At 45.5% G+C, this 16,214-nt stretch overlaps 1 protein-coding gene across 1 annotated transcript in view; it reads right to left on the bottom strand.

Moving 5' to 3' along the window:
* Positions 1-1,652, bottom strand: part of WSCD2 (WSC domain containing 2) — a 126,305-nt gene extending 124,653 nt beyond the window's left edge. The window contains exon 1 of the mRNA XM_011975547.1: positions 1,075-1,652. The gene's annotated coding sequence lies outside the window, so the exon portion shown is untranslated. The remainder of the gene's footprint in view (positions 1-1,074) is intronic.
* Between the last annotated feature and the right edge of the window lie 14,562 nt (positions 1,653-16,214).

The following is a 16,214-nucleotide window of genomic DNA, read 5'->3' as shown; positions in this document are numbered from 1 at the left end:
ACCATGCCATCTATGGGGCTATGACCACAGGGGCAGCTCCAAAATGATCCTCAGAGACCAGGTGACCTCCTTGGAGCATGCTTTTTACTAATAGAAAAAAACCATCTAACCAAACTCACGAGCTGTGTGCGGGGCTCAGCAGAGCCTCTAGGGGCCTGGAGTGTGAGGATGAGAATGCCAGGAGCCCCTCTCCATGTGGCCCTTCCAGCCCCTTTTCTGCAAAAAGTTTGCACCTCCCCAGGCTCCAATAGGAATGGTCTCATTGAGCAGCCCAGGAAACTTCCCCTATTTTTTTGCTCACCTAAGGAGTAGCCCCTTTGAAGCTGTAAGAATTAGGAAGTGACCTCCACCCTTCCTAGTGGTTCTGCCAAGGAGGTGAGTTGGCTCTTTCGAAGATACCTGGGGCTGCTGGAAGGGCTTGCAAGAAGGCGATTTGGCTGAGTTGGTCCCCTAGTCTCTAGTTCCCTCTCTCTCTTTAGACACACACACACACACACACACACACACACACACACACACGCACACCCCAGAATGGACATAAGCAAATCTGCAAGGCACCCTACACAAAGCCCATTGCCTGGGCAGCTCTGGCTGTTGGCATCAGATGACAGGCAGCCTCATTCACCAGAGTATCACCCCCAAGAAACATCTTCTACAGCCAACTTGGAAATATGACTAGCTCCCTCTCCCTTGGAACTGTGCACTGGCCAGAAAGAGGGTGATTCATAAATCAAATTTACGGGGCCCACTGCCTCCCCGCTGGCCCACCTCGGCGGGAGAAGCCCTTGAATGCATGCGTGTAGGGGGCACAGGAATGCCCAGAGGAAAGATGCCTGGATGAGCCGGAATGTCCCACCCTCTGCCAGAAGAGAGAAAGTTTGTCATCTACGCAGAGCTGGGCTGTCACCACTCTGGGTTCTTCACTCGCCGGGCTCTGGACAACGAGCCCCCGACCTGCGGGGAAGCGTCTGGAAAGCGAAGCCCAGATCTGGGGACAGAACACATTTCGCACCAGCTCCGCGCCCCGCTCCCTCCTGGAACCCTCTTCCCAGGGCCAGGCACCTGAGTCCTTACCTGAAGGGTCTCCGTCACTTGCAAACTCTGCCAGCGGAGCTCAGCAGACACCCGGGGTCCCTCTCTGCGACTCCCGCGTCCCGCTTGGCGCGCCCGCTCTGTGGGCGCCTTCCCAGCTGCTGCAGTGCCTTCAAGGAAAGCGGAGCCTGGATTTCTTTTCTCGCTACCAAGGCTCCTCCTGCCGGGCCCTGGGGCTATTTCTCCAGGTCTGGCTCAAGGGGCATCCTCTGCGCCTCCAGTGGGAAAGTGGGAGAGTGTGCGCCTTGAATTGCAGCAGCGGCGACAGCGGTGGCCAGGGACGAGGAGGCGGTGGCGACGCCAGCCGGCAAGCCAGGAAGGCGGGCGGAAGCAAGAGGAAGTGAAAGCCGGGCTCCTACGAGCCTGGCGCTCGGGCGGGCGGCACTGCGGGTGCCCCGAACCGCGGCGAGGCCCCGCGCGGGCACCCGCCCAGGGGATGGAGATGCCTGGGCCCGGTGCGCGCAGGACACCGACTGCGGCTCGGCGCGAGGCTCCAGCCGTCTGGCTCTCGCTGGCTGCCTCGCCCCTGCCTCCTCGGCTGCCTCGCTCGCTCCCCCGGACTTCACGTCTCCAGCCCTAGCTCCCCGCGCCGCTGCCGCCGCCGCCAGCAGCGCGCCTCAGCCCGGCGCGCTCCTCGCACGGAGCCACAGCACTGCCTACCGCTTAACTCCTTGAATGCCACCTGGCCCTCCTGCAGCCTCCCGGGGAGCCGGGCATACCCGGTGCCAGGCCGGCTAAGCATATCCAGCAGGGGCCTCAGCCTTCCAGCCTCAGTGTCCTCTTCTGTAAAATGGGTTCGAGACCCAAGCCCAAGCCATAGGGTCGCTGGAAAAATTCACTGAGCGGATTTCGCAAAGTGCCAAGCTGCCTGACATGGGGAGTGTGCACCTCAAGTGGCAGAGTGCTTGCTGCTGCTGCAACTGCTACTGTTGTCGACCAAGTAGCTTAGCACGGTGCCTTGCAAATAGTAAACACCCAATAAAGCGCAGTTTTGGTTTTTGGTATTTAGTTTGCAGTTTTATCAGGTGATAAGTTTTAGCGATGTGACCTCTGGGTGATCATGATCACTTGCCCTCTCTGAGTCTGTTGCTTTCCAAGCTCTGTGACCTTGGGCAAGTCACAGCACCTCTCTGAACCTCTGTGTCCACATCTGTAAAATGGGAACAGTAATGCCCGCAGTCAAAGAGTTCCCAGAGAAGCTCTGGCAGAGGAGCCCTTCTCATGACGGGGCAGGACACCTAATGGGAGCTGGACATCTTTTCTTTCTTGATCTGGTTGGTGGCTCCACAGGTGTTTGTGACATGTCGTTGAACTGTACATTTACATATCAAGTGCTTTTCTGTGCATGGGTTAAATCTTAACCATTTTCTTTTTTGAGTGACGATCCTTGAGCAAAACAGATCTGGGTTCAAGCATGGGCTCTATTACTTTCTGGTTGTGTCACTGTGATCAAGTTATTTCATCTTGAGGAGCCTCAGTTTCCTCATCTATAAAGTGGGAACAATGATAGTACCTACTTGATAGGTGATATAAGGATTAAAGGGTTTCAAGCAAAATGGCAGATGTGAAGCTTGAGGCCTGAACTCCACCAGTATCTGCTGGTACTGATCACATATTCTACATGTGTGATCACATATTCTACAGTATTATATGTGTCCCATAGTAAAGGGGTGTCTGGGAAATTACAAAGAGAACTGAATTTGAATCTCTGCAACAGTTGCCAGGTAAAATACAGGATGCCCAGTTAAATTTTTAGTATAAGTCTGAAGTTTTACATGGGATATACTTTCACTATTGTTTTACATTGTTTACTTGGAATCCAAATATAATTGGATGTCCTTCATTTTATTTTGCTGCATCTTACAATCCTAACCCCATAATTATCAGCTGTGTGTCCTGGGGTAAATGACTTAACCTCTCTGGCCTTGGTTGCCCAATCTGTAAAATGGGACTAAAGATTTCTTCTAATGTTGACAAGAGAATGAAATTGATTAAAGTGAGTGGGTGTTCCTAGCGGCACATATTAAGCCCTCCACATTTGTTCTGCTTCCTGTCAATCACATCCCTTCTCTTCTGTTCTTCCTTTTTTTCCCTACCTGTCTTGAGGTTGCCAGGCCTCTGCACAAACATTGTTTAGCCCTCTTGCTGGCCTTCAAAACTAGCAGATTACGATTAGCTATAAAAAAATAAGCAGTAAAGTTTTAGAATTTTCGTCTAAAACATACACGCAATCAATTTTGCTAAGAAGGGATGAAGTCTGTTTTTTCTAGACCTAACCATTGAGCACACTCTAATTTTTGCTAAGGGCTTGTGCTCCACCCCTGTGTATCCCTGACATGATTTGTGTTTCAGGTTTCTGAGAGGAGCCTCATCGTCTCTCGTTGCCTTTTATTTCAGCTCAGAATTTTATTGTTTCTGGCTGAAGTCTGTTACAGGACTCACGGAGGAGGGAGAAGAAACAAAGCGATCTTTGAAATAAATTATAAAGAGCAAAACAGGGTGATGTAAGAGAGTTTCCGAGCATTAAGATCGGCCGACGCCTCCGAACTACGTTCATAAAACGAGTCACTACCCCGTACATCACTGTCATTTGAACCACAGTGTCTAAAAATAGGATTTGCTCTAATTTCCTCAGTAGCTGGAGCAAGTGGAGAGAATGTGTGAGTAGTGAGTGGGCTGTGTCAGGCGGTAAGCAACTTCCCTTAGATGGTATTGCTCTATTGTGGAAAGAAGGGGACTCGCCTTCAGAAATGTCAGGCATATCCTGACAGAGCTCAAAGGGTTGAGATGAAGGACTCTGGAGTCAGCCAGACCTGGAATGGAACCCCAGCTCTGCCACTTCCTAGCTGGGTGGCCTTGGGTAAGTTAATTAACCTCTCTGGGCCTTATCTTTTACAAAATTGAAAGAATAGTATTTCTAACTTTATAAGCATTTTGTGCAGATTAACTGATAGGTTCATACAGACAGTTTACCACAGTATTGACCATGCATGTATTATGCATGCGAGCCATGACTTGTTATTATAATGATTCCAGATGGACAGTATATATTCAAGGCAAAGTGTGGATGTCATTTATTTAGGGCACTGGAGAGAATTCTAGTCTTGGAATTCAAGCATGTGTAAGTGTCACATATTTTTTTTTTCAGGTAAAAAACAACTGACTCACATTACTATTAATATGTGAAAGGGAGAATGAGGTTGGGAAGAGGGAGTTGCAAGGGGTCACTGTGACTTTGTCCTAGGGGCAGATATACACTGAAGGAGGTCTTTGAATTCAAGGAACTTGGGTGCAGTGTCCAAGATAGGTTGGTCATAACCTCCACAGTCCTGTGTTTCTCCATCGTCCGTGGAATCTCTCCGCTCCCTGGCCACTCCATTTAGAGCCCTGCTGTGAGCTCTCGGCATCCTCCTAGCCCATCTGATGGAGGTTGATGCTTGGTCTCCCAAGCAAACTCCTGGAGATCAAGAGCTGTGTCTTGTAACCACTTCTCTGTTCCTAGCACCTGACATAGGGCTTGGCACATAGTAGGTGCTCAGGAAAAAGTTGATGAATGAAGAAAACTGTCCAGTATTATCATAAATATATAGAAATTAGAAGAAAACCTGGTATCTTAGTCTGTTTGGGCTGCTGTCACAAAACATGGTAAACTGGATGGCTTACAAACAATAGAAGTTTATTTCTCATAGTTCTGGAGGCTGGGAAGTCCAAGGTCATGGCACTAGCAGATTTGGTGTTTGCTGAGGGCCTGCTTTTTGCTGGTTTATAGATGATACCTTCTCACTGTGCCCTCACATGGTAGAAATGGCTACCTAGCTCTTTGGAGACTCCTTTATATGGGCACTCATCTCAATCATGATGGCTCCACCCTCCTACTCTGATCACTCCCCCAAAGTCCCCACCTCCTAACATCATCACCTTGGAGGCTTGGTTCAACATATGCATTTTGGAAGGACACACATATTCAGACCAGAGCCCCTGGTATAATCAGGAGAGGTCATCCATCAAAAGTTCAGTATACAAATGTAGAAGAATATATATTGCAGCACTTTCTAATGGTGGAAAAATGGAAGGAATCTAAATGTCCATCAACAAAAGAATGGATGGATCAATTCCAGTATATTCTTAAAGGAGAGTACCATGCAGCAGTGAAAATTAATGAGCTGAAACTCTATGTATCATCACAGATAAATCTAAAATACTATAGTGTTGAGTGGGGGGAAAAAGCAAGTTGCCATAGGACGCATATAGAATTTTACTATTTAATAACATGCAAAAACCCGAAAAGCAATTCAATATGTTTTTATGCATACATATATGTAGTAAAATCATAAAAACATGATGGAATGATGAGCACCAAATTCAGGAGAGAGGTTAACACAGCTGGGAAGAAAGTGGTTTGGGAGGGTTTGCAAAGAGCTTTAAGTATGTTTTTCATGTTCTGTTTCATAGAAGTTTGTTCTATTATTCTTTACACTTTTTTGTATGACTGAAATATTTGATTAAAGAAAAAAGGATGATGCCACAGCTAAAAGTCAAGACCAGAGTGGAACTGGCCTCATTTCCACCCCATTCTAAAATTTGTTGGCTGTGTGCCTTGAGCAAGGGATTTAACCTCTCTGAGCTTCAGTTTCCTAAACATGATTCTTCCAATGTGATTTCCTTGAAGAATTAAATAAGATAAGCTACAGAAATTGTTTAAAGCAATATGAACACTCAACAGATAACTATTGCCATAATTATGACTCATCAACAACAAGTCAGTCTCAAATTATTTGAGGGCTGGAAGCATCTCAGAAGATCATCCATTGCTAACCTTTCTTTACAGGTGAAATCCTTGAGACTAACAAGATTAAGTTGCCCGAGGTTGTATGAAATTCTCCATGTGCATGGAGGGTCCTCCTGGGTGAGGTACTGTATGGGATTTCCACTTTAACGCACTTCCTACAAAATCTCTAGAAACCTTTACTTCATTCCAGGGGACAAATGACAGTCAGATAGCAGACTGTGAAAGCTAGGACACAGATCCCAGAGGCAGGGGACAAGTGCAGCTTCAGGAGTCCTAACATGGTTTCACCCCTTCTCCCAATCCAAAATGTATTTATAGCATCTTGAAAGAGATTAAGAATGATAGTCCTATAAGGCCATACTTTTCTAATTAAAAATTTAAATAACAAAAAATTTGACTCAGCTTGGGCAACAAAGTGAGACCCTGTCTCTATATATATAAAAAAAAAATACAAAAATTAGCTGAGCATAGTGGTTCATGCCTGTGGTTCCAGGTACTCAGAAAGCTCAGGTAAAATCACTTGAGCCTAGGAGGTTGAGGCTGCATCAAGCCAAGGTCATGCCACTGCACTCCAGCTTAGGCAACACAGCCAGATCGTATCTCTAAAAAGATTTTTAAAATTTGGTACTTAACACAAATGGGCATGTATTTTCACAAAAATACACATCCTAGAATGTGTATTTATAATATTTATAATAACCCCAAACTGGAGCCAAATATCTGTCAGTGGAAGAATGGGTAAATAATGCCGAATTCATTCATGCCCAATCTGTTCAGTCCTCTGCAAAGCAGGCACCAAGGTGGAATTAGAAGTGCAGAAGGTGTACTGGAGGAAACTTCCATTGGAATATAATATTCTGTGGAATACTAGACAGCAGTAAAAATGAATGAAGTATGGCTACCATACAATCACATGGATGAATGTCACAAACTGAATGTTAAACAAAGGAAGCCAGACCTGGGGGAGCACACATGGTCTGCTGCCATTTATGTAAGTTCAGAAATTGCAAAACTAACCAAGCTGCTAGAAGAATGGTTACACTTGGATGGGAAGTTGTTACTGGAAGGGGGCTAGTGGGCCAGGGAGGATTTCTGGGGGCTGAAATATTGATCTGGGTGCTGGTTACATGAATGTGTTGTTTGTAAAAATGCATCAAGCTGAACCCTTATTTGTACACTTATGTACATATGTTAGACTTCAGTTAAAAGTGTTTTTTAAATGTAAAAATTTGTAAATTTCAGTATTTTAACCTTTATCAGTTACCAATGCCTAAGCACCATCTTGGATGGAGCCACATAATAAGGGGGGGCGGTAAATGTAAGACTCTAAATTAGCGTCCCCTCCTAAACCTTGACCTTGAACATACTAGCCAGAGCCAGCTTTCATTTCAGGCTCTCTGAAAAGAGGATTGTCTACATAGAACCAGGCCAGGTGGAGACGAGGGCCATAACTTAGGACATGTGATCCAGAGAGACAGGCAAACCACCAAAATTATCTGATTTGGCAGATTCCCGAGCTCAAATGACCCAGATAATGGTCAAACTGCCATAGTGACACCACACATTGCAGCCAAAATATCTGCGAGGTGGACCCTTTCGCTGGGACCATATCTGTGGGCAGAGAGAACAGATGCCTCCCTCAGGTCTGGTTTCTGCAAGAAGAGCCGTGGGAGCTCTTTGAGAGACTGCAGAGGCCACAGAAAGGTAAGGCAGCCTGGGACACCCGAGGGGCTCCTGGTAGGCCCCCACCTCCTGCCACCCTGCTCTGTGGTTCCTCCCACACCCTTGCCAGAATACACATGGCTCTGAGCCATTGAGCATGGATTATTTTATTTAATCCTCATTTAATCCAACAGCCTAGGAGGGAGGCAATAGCATTACTTTTTTATTATTATTTTTGCAACGGAGGAAACTGAGGCTCCAATGAGTCACCCAAATGTGAACACCAGAAAGGAGTGAAATCCTTTATTAAACTATTTATTTTTGAACTGATTCTCTCCTCAGCCACACCCTCTCCCACCCTTCCTTCCCCCAGGAGCACTGGTCCCCATGACTTGCCCCTGCTACTGAGGCATCAGGCCTCGGTATGAACCTCACTTCTGCAGGACACTCAATCCACTCTGTCCTCTGCAAAGCAGGTACCAAGGTGCAATTAGAAGCACAAAAGATTTACTGGAGGAAACTTTCATTGGAGGTGGAGGCTAGAGAGAGAGGGAAGTTAGAGAGAGAGGGAGGTTGGAGAGACAGCAGACAGTGCCTTCAGACTGTGTGATGCAGGCCTGACCCCTGGGAACGGAGAGGAGGAAGGAAGGAAGGCTACACAGAAAGAGCCTTGGACTGTAGCACAGTCCTGAGAAAGTCTCGGCCAGCCCAGCAAGAATCTGGAGAAGACTGCTCTTTGGTGGGTTTGGATTCTCAGGTTAGGCATGGATGTCCCTGCCTGCTTGTCTTCAGTGGACCATAGGTTCACTCCAAATGTTCTACAGAAGGCAAACATGAGCATTAGTTTATTCAGTGAATTGGTTATGGAGTGGGGAGCAGATTGTGTCTTAAGAGCATCCACGGTAATTATTTATTGCGTGGCTGTCTTCCCTCCAGACTATAAACTTCACAAGGGCAGGAATCATCCTGTTCAGAGAGCAACCTGGCAGAGTGGATACTCCATGAATATCCGTGGACTTACAGACTCTTCTGACCAGTTCCTCTGTGTCTGTTGATTGCCACACACTTCCTGAAGATGTTCCATGCAGTGTATTTTAATGATATAGGTGAGGGATTAGATGTTGGATCTGGGTTCAAGTCTTAGACTCAGCTCTTTCTAACTGTGTGACCTTAGGCAGGCCATTTCACCTCTTTGAGCTTCAGTTTACTTATCTGTATAATGGGGACAATAATCTCTACCTGTAGAGTTGTTTTGAAGGTCAAATGCTACAATAATATTTTTGTCATTATTATTAAAATGAATAGACGTATCATATATAGATGGTTACTTTCAGTATTTCCATGATTCCATAAACTGTAGGGCCACAGTCTCCAAGACATGAATATTATCTTGAAGTATATTTTTACTTCCATGGACAAATCATATTCAGCACACATTGGCACATCTCTTGTTGAAAGGAACAGTACTGAGCAGAGATTATCTTTTATCATCATTTGTTATCTGTTCAGTTAGCTGTACCACAAGCCTGCCCTTAAATGCAGGATCCATATCTAATTTATCTGTGTATCGCTAGCACTTAGCAATGGCCTTACACATTGTAAGGACTCAATACATGCAAGTTTCTGACCCCCAGCTGGAGCCAAAGCCACATGCCACATGCATTTGTTGATTTAATCCTTGCAGCAGACCCCCATGGCAAGTGTTGTTCCCATCCTGCAAATTGAGAACCTGAGGTCCAAGAGATGAAGTGACTTTCCCAAACTCACAGAACTTGCAGGTTTCAGGCCTAGGTTATTCTGGCTCCACCCTGGGGATTTTCCACTGGGACACGTGGCTGTCAAGGCTGGCAAATGGGTCAGTCCCAGATGCAGTCTAAAATGTAGCACGATGCCCTCATTCTCTCAGGGGACTCCAGCCTGGCCTCCAGAGAAATGATCTTGGAAAGCAGCCTCTTCTGGCACGTTCCAGTTTAGACACACAAGCCTCCTGGGAACTCTGAGAGTAATGGGCTCATGGGCTGGATGATTTTTACCTTGCGGTTTGCAGGAATCAGCCTGACCTGGTTACAGAACTGCTCCAAGAAGCTTCAGTCTTTTGAATGTCAGTTTCCCCCCAGGACTTCACAGTTCAAACCTTTTCCATGTGAATACACTTACGAGCCACAGCCCGTTCATAACAACAGCAACATTTACTGAGCTCGTAGTCTGCGTAAGTCCAGGGTCCACTGATCCGGAGCCCTCACATCCATTTTGGCCTTGCAATCTTACTACTGCCATGAAAGGCAGGTATTCCCCAGATGGGAAGACGGAGGCTCAGGGAAAAGTTAGATCACCTGCCCAGTGTCACAGTGCTGGGAATTGGTGCAACTGAGATCTGGACCTCACCCAGCCAGGGTCTGAGCAAGAGACAGGGAGTCAACACTCAGGCAGCCAGAATGGAGCTTGCTGTTCCACCGCCCACCTCTGAAGCAGGAGCTCTTTAAAGACATATGGGGACATCGTTGTCCTTGGCACCCTGCCTCCTCTCACCATCTTGTCCATCCCCCAAACCCAGCCACAACAATCTTTTAGGACAGACACAGTTCTGGCTATACCCAGCTCCTGCTTAAGACCTCCAAGCGGCTTCCTAGCACACACAGCTAAAAGCCCAAACTCCTCCACTCAGTGCTAAGGCCTTTTGACGTCTGGCCTCAGATCCACTTCCTGCTGCATTTCCACAACTCCCCTCCACTCTCCAGGGCAGATTCTCCATGCCTCCCCCGCCATGCCCTACTCCTTTACTGCCTTACCTTTGAGTGGTTTTCTCTCCTTGGACTGCCCTTTCCTCCCTTCCATTGTTCCATCCAACAAACTCCTGCTCAGCCTTGTGTTTCACATGTTGCCTTCCTTTGGGATGTCTTAGTTTCTAGAACCCCAGGGCCTCACTAATATAGCAGGACCAGGGAGAATAGACGGAAACTAGTGTGGCCAGTTGACTCTTACTACCCTTATTATACCTTTTGACATGATCAAAGAAGGCAGTTTTGTATCCATGGCCTGGCGCAAAGAAATACATCACAACAACCTTGTATCCACGGTCTATTGCTAAGAAATACATCACAACGACCATTTTCATGAGCTTGAAACCCTTCCTCTCCTGTCATGCATTTGTTATTTCATTTTCCCAGCAAAGCATACCTCATCTTTGTAGGAACTGCTGCTCTCAACTGCAACCTCTGTGTCTGGAGGAAGTCATCCCTGAATGTAGATGTAGACGGGATGCCCTTGAGCCTGGCTGGGCCAGTCTTAGAACTCCATTGCCCTGGCCACAGTGATTGGTCCAGCAATTGGCACATGATGACTCAAGCCCAGCCAATCAGAAACCTTCCCTGATAATTGTTCTAGTTGGTCTTGGTGGGTGTTTTGAGAGCCCCCAGCTCAATTGGGGCTCTAGTAGCAGAGTGCCTAGTGGCCCTGCCCTCATGGGAAATGAAGGGGAGCTGGACATGGGTGTCTACACAGTGCCTTTCATGAGATACTTATTTTACCTGGCAGATGACCTAATGCCTAGGAAAACTCACATGGGAAACTTGTTTATATTGGCAGACACCCTGTGGCTCTCATCTGTAGCCAGTTTATCCTTGTCTGACCATTTCATTGGCACTGGGATCCTGACCTTCTGTTTTACCTGGTGTCCCTGGGGCAAACCCAGCCTGGGGCAGCCCCTAGTTCTTCAGATGCAAGACGCAAATTCAATACACCATCACAAGAGGAAATAAGTTCAAAATTTTCTACTAGAAGATCCAAGGCAAGGAGGGCATAATGAGTTGGGAGGACAGTCCTCTGTCTCCAGGTCATGCAAGGCAGAAATGAAGAGTCAGGCAGAGAGAGAGAGAGAGAGAGAGAGAGAGAGAGAAGGACATGGTGTGCAGTACATATAAGGGAACAGGGTGTGGGTCACTTTCAGTTTGCAAGGAAATGCCTGAATGGCTCCTTTAAATGATTCAACAGGGAAGTGGGGAGTCCAGTTGCTAGGCAGGACAGAGGCCTCGAGTTCTTATCTTCAGCCACTGACTCTAGCCATTTGGGAGTGGTGTAGAACTGGAAACTGTCAGGAGTCACTGAGCGCTGCTTCTGGTTTGAGAAAGTTAAGCTTGTGTTCCAAGCAGATGCTGAGGCAACATAAATTTGTCAGAATTCACTACAATGGAAAACAGCTCTATTTGATGTGGTCACGAGGCTCTGAGTTGGGAGGGGCAGAGCTACCTGTGATGTTGGTTTGAGCCCAGTGTGGACAACTGTCCTGAAAGAATGAATGCAGACAAAACGCGAGAGAAATAATATGTCGATGAATGCATTCCTGGATCTAACCTTCCCACCCCAAGACCAGCTACACCCCGATCTTTCTGCAATTTGGGTCAAAAGAGCTAATTGGTAGGCCTTTGGTAGGTTCAAATTTAAGATGGGTTTTGGTGACTTACAGTCATAGGGTTCTGACATGTGAATGGTTTGAAACTCCTTCTCCAGTTTTACTATGCCATAATGTCATCAATAAATATTTACTAAGAAACGGATGTGGACCAGGCACTCAGCTAAGTGAAGGGACACAACAGTGGGCTAAAGATATGGTGCCTGCCATGCAAAACTGACAGGCTGGAACTACATAGTGCAATGCAGTAGCCACTAGCCACTAGCCACAGTGGCTATTTACATTTAAAAAAATTAAAGTTAAGTTAAATTACAAATTCAGAGTAAGAAAACAAACAACCTGATTCAAAAACAGGCAATGGATCTGAATAGACATTGCTTAAAAGAAGAAACACAAATGGTCATCAGGTATGTGAAAATGTGTTCAACATCACTAATCATCAGGGAAATGCAAATCAAAATCCCAATGAGCTGCCACCTCATACCTGTTAGGATGATTATGATAAAAAAGATGAGAGATCACACGGGTTGGCAAGGGTGTGGAGAAAGGGAACCCTTCTCCAGTGTTGGTGGGAATGTAAATTGGTATAGCCGTCGTGGAAAACAGTATGGAGATTCCTAAAAACATTAAAAATAGAACTCCTGTATGATCCAGCAATCCCACTTCTGGATATATATCTAAAGAAAATGAAGTCAGTATATTTTAGAGACATCTGCACTCTCATGTTCATTGCAGCACTATTCACAAGAGCCAAGATATGAAATTAACCTAAATGTCCACTGATGGATGAATGGGTGAAGAAAATGTGATACACACACACACACTGAAACATTATTCAGCTTGTAAAAAGATGGAAATCCTGTTGTTTGTAACAACACGGATGAACCTAGAGGACATTATGCTAAGTGAAACAGCCCAGGCACAGAAAGACAAATGCGGCACAATCTCACTTACAGGTAGAATCTAGAAAAGGTCAAACTCATAGAAGCAGAGAGTAGAAAGGTGGTTGCCAGAGGCTCAAGAGTGGGAGGGGAAATGAGGAGATATTGGTAAAAGGTAGAAAGTTTCAGTTATGCAGATAAATAACTTCTGGAGATCTAGTATGTAAAATATATAACATGATGACTATTGTTAATAATACTCTATAGTACACTTGAAATTTGCCAAAAGAGTAGATCTTAAATGTTCTTATTGTAACTTCACAAGACTAATCTGGTTCAACTTTTCTGTAAGAAAGTTGTGAATTTTCAGCTGCCATGGACTCCCAGGTTGAAGGTTACATAACCTAAGCATGCCCAGATGAACCAAGCATGTAACCAGGGGTGGAACCTAAGTGCTTGTTTGGAGGAGTGGATACTGAATTAAGAAATGGACACCATATGGCAGGGTCCGGGCTCCAATCAGATTGAGCCCTGGCATCACCCCATCGTATGGTCCAGTCAGAGCATGCCTCCTGGTATCACCCCATGGCAAGATCCAATCAGATCACACCTCATTACCCTCTGACTATAAAGCCTGCCCCAACTCCCAGCTTGTGGAGACAAGTTTTGAGTGTTTCCTCCTGTCTCCTTGCCGGTCAACTCACAGTAAACCTTTATCACTGCAAAAACCCAGGGTTTCAGTGTGTGACTTGGCATTACCCATCAGCAAACGGACCCCGTTTGGTTCCTTAACATCACCACAAAAAATTAAAAATAATAAAGATGTGAAGTGATGGGTATGTTAATTAGCTTGATTGCGTTATCACTTCACAATGTATACATATATGTGTATCAAAACATCATATTGTACACCTTAAATATATGCAATTTTTATTTGCCAATTATACCTCAATAAAGCGGGGGAAAGAAGAACACATTAGTCAAAAAAAAAATCTGAGTGTCTTTTCTTTGTCCTCTTCTGATTCTTAACCTGCTTTTTCAAGGAGGAAATTTAGTTTATTGCTGAAAGCTACTTGATAGTTGACGTTGAAGACCTTATAGAATCCTAGAATGTATATGTGTACATACATGTGTGTACATATGTATATGAAAATATAAATATGCATACACACAAGCACATACACATTTCAAACACACACACATATTTCAAAGGTTTGGTAAGCCTTCTGATGCCAATTTCTAAGCATGAGATTCCAGAAACAGAATGTCATCATAACACAGATGTTACATACTCTGGAAACTTCCTGCAAGAAGTTTGTCCTTTTAAGTATTTAAAAATAAAGCATTTCACGCCTGTAATCCCAGCACTTTGGGAGGCCGAGGCGGGCGGATCACGAGGTCAGGAGATCAAGACCATTCTGGCTAACATGGTGAAACCCCGACTCTATACAAATCCAAAAAATTAGCCGGCAGCGGTGGTGTGGCGGACGCCTATAGTCCCAGCTACTCAGGAGGCTGAGGCAGGAGAATGGCATGAACCCGGGAGGCGGAGCTTGCAGTGAGCCGAGATCGTGCCACTGCACTCCAGCCTGGGCAACAGAGCGAGACTCTGTCTCAAAAAAAAATAAATAAATAAAAACAAAAATAAATAAATAAATAAAGCATTTCTCCAAATAAATTCAGTTATTTACTCTCACCACATTTCAAGCACTCAGTAGGACCATGTGGCTAGTGGCTACCACACTGTATAGAACAAGTATAGAATGCTGCCTTCAGAGCAAATCACTCTATCAGACAGCCTGGTCTAGGGCTTCACTAGCCAAAGTGTTAGATTCTAAGACTAGCAGCACCGGCTTCACCTGGGAGCTTGTTGGAAATCCAGAATCTCAAGCTCCAACCCAGACCTACAGAGCCAGAATCTGCATTTCAACAAGATTCCCAGTGATTCATGTGTACATTAAAGTTTGAGAGACCCCGTCCTGACAGTCACTCCTAGTTTAGCCCCTCTGTCTCCCTGTCACAACCCACCTTCCTGTGTCCAGGAGAGATGGTTCCAATCTCAAGAGAGACATACAGATATGTATGGCCATCAGCTTACTGACTTTTCCCCCAACCACAAAATAAACTCCAAAGGTGTTTGTCCATGAGCAAAGGCTTCAAGGAACAACCCCAATGTTCACCCCAATAAATCCCCTCCCAAGGCATTTGCCAAGTCAGGATACAGGATTGGCATTAATAAGACCACCAGACTAGGTTGAGGTTTGGTGGCAATCCCACCCCAGGAACAATTTCTCAATGATTCATTTCTTTTTTTCAAGATAAAATCACTACAGACTGCTGAAGGGAGTGAGGAGTTTGTGATGTGTTATATTTTCATTTTTGCAGAAAGAGGAAGAAGGCTTTCACTGTGTAGCAGAAGCGTCCTCCGTGCTTTCATGCTGTAAAGGATTTGCCCACTCCTGGGTGGGTTTCCAGGTTGCCAGCTAACTCAGCCTGATTGAGAAGCCCAGTGTACTCTGAAAAACCTTTATACACACACACACACACACACACACACACACACTCATACACACAGCCTTGAACTAATTGGTGGCACCCAACCATAACCAAGAAAAAAAAGCAACAAACTACCCACATTTAAATTGCAGATTGTGACCTTTACGCTTGAAATCGTTTCAAACATCCTGTTTATAGCTTTGGGGTTCTGGCACTCAATAATCCTACAAATTATTTTCCTCCTTTTTTTAATGGTTATTATTATGCATTACATTTCCCCAGTTTCTGGGCCTCACCCCCAGTTGGTTTCTCCAGAGACTAGGTAATTTGAAAATGCCTGCAGAGTGACTTTTCTGCTTCAATGTTGCCAGTTTATTCTACTTAGCTGAACCAGATGCAGAAGCTGGTGAACAATTCTTGGCCCTGCCCACTCATGACAGAGGGAGGGAGGTGTAAAAGAGGGAGGGGGCGTGAAGATGGGAGAGAAAAAGGCTTTTTCTCCAAGCTGTAAAACTTGTCTGACCCAAAGGTCTTTAATGCGTGGCTCTAGGTTAGCATTTCCTGAAGTGTTGGTAAATTACAGAAAAATACGTTGGTAGGTGTTACAAGGTGACTCTAGGTTAAACAGAATTGAAAGGATTCCTTAATGCAGTACTTCTCAGGACCTTTAAATGCTAACATGTATGGAGAACTCTCTTTGGTGTGAAGCCGGGAGGCAGGTCTACTGTGTCATTTCCAAAGTTTATTGAATTAAGATGCGCCTATTTCTCTGAGTGATCTCATAAAACATGGCTCACAGCCCACTTGGGAGGCACTGCTTGTTCTGGATACAATGGTAGGATTGCAGACAGATGGGCTCCCTCCCTCCTTCCCTCCCTCCCTCCCT

The sequence above is a fragment of the Mandrillus leucophaeus genome, unplaced genomic scaffold (genome assembly GCF_000951045.1).
Source record: "Mandrillus leucophaeus isolate KB7577 unplaced genomic scaffold, Mleu.le_1.0 Scaffold157, whole genome shotgun sequence".
Taxonomy (NCBI): domain Eukaryota; kingdom Metazoa; phylum Chordata; class Mammalia; order Primates; family Cercopithecidae; genus Mandrillus; species Mandrillus leucophaeus.
The sequence above is the reverse complement of the archived record's forward strand: the minus strand, read 5'-3'. Positions and strand labels throughout refer to the sequence as shown.